Source organism: Ixodes scapularis, unplaced genomic scaffold, assembly GCF_016920785.2.
Source record: "Ixodes scapularis isolate PalLabHiFi unplaced genomic scaffold, ASM1692078v2 PGA_scaffold8__174_contigs__length_109621045, whole genome shotgun sequence".
Classification (NCBI taxonomy): Eukaryota; Metazoa; Arthropoda; class Arachnida; order Ixodida; family Ixodidae; genus Ixodes; species Ixodes scapularis.
Window position 1 is genome coordinate 89265065 of NW_024609883.1, and position 5094 is coordinate 89270158.

Genomic DNA, 5094 nt, shown 5'->3' on the forward strand with positions numbered 1-5094 from the left:
GCTGGTTGGTTTTATTTGTCAGTCATCACAGTCAGAAAATGTGGCCTGCTCTCAGCCGACCGACTCTACGCCTGCTGCGCTTCGTTATGCCTTCTGTTTTCTACGAACCATTACCATCCTGAAAACGATGGTATTCAACGTAGAACGTCAGCGCTGTAACGAGGTCTGTTGGCGTGTTTTGGGAAATGTACCGTGCATCTGCAGAGAGTATTCCCTTTATCTTCTGCCCCCTAATTCCTGCAGTAGCCAAAGCAAGAAGAAATTATACACACATGATTGCGTAACTATGTCGACCGGATAGATTAGACCAATACTCACGCATTTTTACGGCGATGATTTCCGCGCTTGCCTGCAAATGATAGCTGCTCTCTCATCCTTCTCATATTTTGTATCACGCTACAATACGTTTGGCCGTTTCTTTTCGTTGCAGCCGCTATGTAGATCGTCCACTGGGATGTTTTATTGCTGTCGTCATAAATTGAACCAACTCAACTTGACTCGAGGTTGAGAGATGTTTTATTGACAATTGGAAGTGCACGGAGCACACCACGCTCCACTTCGATGGGTTCATTTATCGCCGCGACCAACAGCCGAAATCCATCGTTTCCGCAGTTCGGCGACCGTCGGAAATCTGAGAGAATTGATGCTCGATTCCTGTTCTCGTAAAACTATGTGTTCTTAATACGCCAAGGGCTTACCGGTGAAAGGAAACCTCCGCTGAAGAAAAGCCAGTCCGTTTGCGGCAGCCGACCACGCTGCAAGCGCCCATCCCGTAGCCGGAGGAAATTAACGTCCCTGCCACCGTGGTCCCGGTGACGCCAGGCTTTCGTTTTCTCCGTTGCCGCGATTGCCCTGATCGTCCCGTGTACCAGCAGCGGTGCGTCGTCTGCTCGTGATCCGCCTCAACCTCGCTTGCACCCTTGCATTTGATTGCATGATAAGCACAAACGCCTGCTTGCTTCACGCCTAGCCTTCGACCTGATAAAAGCTACCGGACGGAGCGCGCGCAAGCCTGCAAGGAATCCTTCTACAATCAACCATCCATCTCGCACTTGACATGTCACGCGCACCAATTACCAGAGAGATCTGCGGTCACGTTGGACCACGTGCGTTGGACACAATATCATTTAAACCTTTTACTGCTAGGCTTCACATATATTGCAACGTGCCCTCTCCTAGTACTTATTAGCAGCGAGATGTTTTTGGTGGCGCACTCTTATGGTTCTCTCTCGTGACGTCATTACCTCGTGAACATCAAGTTCGATGGTGTTTCTAGTTAGCATGGTGGAAGCTTAAAATCATTGTGCTCTGAAACCAACGCTGCCAACACCGCCAAAATTTAACTTCTTTCATTTCCTTCGAAGACAGACCCTTTGCTGACATCATAGTCAGCATTCGGCCAATCGCGGAAGGCCCATCACAGTGACGCTTTTGATCGCGCACGTCGCCAATAACCTCCTTGATGGTCGAGTCCAAAGAGGCCTCGTTACCGCCACAGAAACAGCGCCGTCCTTGACAAAATGTAGTTCTAGGTTTCTTTTTCTTTTAATGGCAATTATTATTATTAGGTCGCGGGGCTTTAGCCTTCACATTTCGCCGAGTTATCGTGAAATGGAGTATAGCCTTGAAGATTAGTTGGGTCTATACAGCATGAACTAATTGTATTTTTGATGGTGATCATAGCGAAAATAACATTTTGCTATTTCAGTGGTTGCTAGTTTTTGGTGAACTTGGGAGACTGGAATTGCAGATATTGCGACTTCAAAGCTGTAATGAGATTTCAGCTGCTCGTCCCACCATGTTCACATTTGAGTTCACATTTGCTCGGCAGCAGTGGCGGCAAGGAGAGCATCCGCTAAACCTCGTCGTCGCATTTTTCAGAAGTCGGATCTGCTGACCGCTGAACGTATTGGCCCTGGGATCGTTAACTTGCGTATCTGCTGACCGCTGAACGCATTGGCCCTGGGATCGTCAACGCACGAAGAGACACGAGACCAAGCCAGCGAAGCCACGTCATCAGGGATCTGCGATAAAGGCGATCAGCGCGAACGGCCAGTTCATATTTGCTCGGCAGCTGTGGCGGCAAGGAGAGCATCCGCTAAACCTCGTCGTCGCATTTTTCAGAAGTCGGATCTGCTGACCGCTGAACCTATTGGCCCTGGCATCGTCAACTTGCGTATCTGCTGACCGCTGAACGCATTGGCCCTGGGATCGTCAACGCACGAAGAGACACGAGACCAAGCCAGCGAAGCCACGTCATCAGGGATCTGCGATAAAGGCGATCAGCGCGAACGGCCAGTTCACATTTGCTCGGCAGCAGTGGCGGCAAGGAGAGCATCCGCTAAACCTCGTCATCGCATTTTTCAGGTTGGTGAATTATATTTACAGGATCATATTCGTATATGTTCCTCATTTCCTTGCCGCTGCTGCTGCTGCTTCTGTGAAAAGGCATTAGGTTCTGTGTTGAATGGCCAATGGCGAACCGTTTGACTCTGATTTGTGCATGCATTGTAATCAGTCGCTTCCAGATGATGGCATGTTTTCTAAATGTTGTGACTGTGAGTATGCCTATCACCTGGGTGCTTGCTCGGGCGTCAGCGAAAGCACGTTTGAGTCTAGGGGGGAATCGGAGATGCCCGGAAAACGCAAAGAAAACCTGGAGATGCCCGACGTGTCGTACTTCAAAAGCTCGGGGAGCACAGGCGCAGAGTAGAGACAAACGAGAGCCGGAGCTTGACTTCGGAAGACTGCGGCTTGAAATTAACAGCAAACTGGGCGATCTCGTAACCATACGGGAAAAGGTGGACTCGTTGATGTCGGTGAAAGATACTGTCTCTAACATTGAAAAGAAAGTCCAGGAATTGTCGGATAAATATGACCAAGTGCTCGCGCAAATGAAGGAACAGTCTAAAGAGATCTCCGACCTCAAAAAACGAGTTTCAAATGTCGAGACGCAGGGCAGCACCGAAGAAGTAAAAAGGTTAAAACTAGAAGTAAACAACCTGGAGCAGAATAGCCGACGGCAGAACTTAGAAATACATGGACTTCCACGGCGCGAAAATGAAAATCTGCCAAGCAAAGTAAATGAAATCGCAAGAAAACTGGAGTTGAGTGAACTGACGGAAAATGATTTGGATGGGCTACACAGGCCCAAGCAAGAAAAGAGTCCGGTAATCTTGGTACGCTTTTTGTCGCGGGTGACGCGTGATCAGTGGCTGGCTAAACGAAGCGGCTTAAGAGATAGCGGTCTGAATGTCCGCTTCTTTGATAATTTGACTGCCTCCAACAAAAAGCTGCTGTGGATGACGAAGGCAAAGGCTCGTAAACAAGGGTACGCGTTTACATGGCAGGAAAACGGAACGGTGTTTGTACGAAAGGCACAAGGCCAGCGCGCTATTAAGATTGAATCTGAGGATGATCTCGGCAAAATAACGTAAAATGGCTGACACAACGTTCATGTCCCTGTACTACAGCCAGGATACATTTAAACAACTTCTGCAAGATAACGTATCGTTTCTTAAAAGACATTTTTCTATTTGTCATTTGAATGCGAGGAGTATTGTAAATAAACATGATGATGTTACTATGTTTTTGAACTCTCTGAGCTTTAGTTTCGACGTCTTCGCTTTCACGCAGTGTTGGAGGTAACGCGTTACTAGTAACGACGTTACTGGTAACGCGTTACATTTTTCGCTAACGCAGTAACGTTCTCGTTAGTATTCTGATTGACTAACGAGTAAAGTATTTCCGTTACTTTTTTACGGTATCGGCTGTCAAATTTCGTTACTCGTTACTCGTTACTTTTGACCAAAACTGGTGAAATCCTGCACGAGCTTATCTCAAAATCCTGCACCAGCTTATCGCTGCACGGAACCAGCATCCGTCAAAGTAAAGTTTAAAAAACAAACAAAAAAACTCACTTCTCGAAGGCGAAAGAAAGTGAAAGCCGTTTACAAATCCCTGTAACGCCGAATTGGAGCGCAGCTCTTGAGGAGGAGGAGTGAAGGGTACTGAGGGGAGGGTAGACCCCTCCTCCTCCCCTCATTCTTTAATATGCTCCGGGGGGGCGGTCACGTGACCTCGGGGGGGTTGGGGTGTCACGTGACTTGGGGAGGGGGGTCACGTGACCTCGGGGGGTCACGTGACCTCAGAGGGGTCACGTGACCTCAGAGGGGTCACGTGACCTGGGGGTCACGTGGGGGTCACCTTGGGGTCACGTGACCTTGAGATGACCTTGGGGGTCACGTGACCTTGGGGGTCACGTGACCTTGGGGAGGAGACCACGTGACCTCGGGGGTCACGTGACCTCAGAGGGGTCACGTGACGGGGGTCACGTGACCTTCAAAGGGTCACGTGGGGTCTTGGGGTCACGTGACCTTGAGATGACCTTGGGAGGGGTCACGTGACCTCGAGGGGTCACGTGACCTTGGGAGTCACGTGGGGTCACGTGACCTTGAGATGACCTTGGGAGGGGTCACGTGACCTTGGGGGTCACGTGACCTTGGGATGACCTTGGTTACGCCGACGGCGACGCCGACGGCGACGGCGACGGCGACGCCGCTCAAGCCGGGAACGGGCCCCTAAGAGCTGCGCTCTAAAACCTTCGGCTACCAGCTAATTCCGTTCATCCTCCTTTTTTCTTTTCTCATAGTGTCACCACCCACAAGGCTTAAACGAACGACTGCGTTACAGCCTCCTCCCCTCCCTCCTCTTTCCCCCCTGCTTTGTGCAGCAGAGGTGGACAGCGGGGGGGGGAGGGGGGGGGAGGGGGGGAGGGGGCGTGGAGAGACATCCTTTTACAACAGTGGACAACTAGTGGCGAAGCGATTTGCTCATTTCTCTAGTTCCAAAAAAAAAGAAAAGAAACACCCTTTGCGGAATTTCTTCACCCTCGCTCTCCCCCTCGCTGCCTGAAAGTTCCTGACCCACTTTTGTAGACAGAAGCTTTCGCTTGATTAGTATTTAATTTCCTAAGGTCGTGATAAAAAAAAAGTTTTAAACCTGGAAAGAAAACTTACAAACACGAAACCTTTTTTTTTTTTTTTTCACGGAAAAACTCACAGCTATTGCTGGTAAGAGGCAGCAAGTGATTAT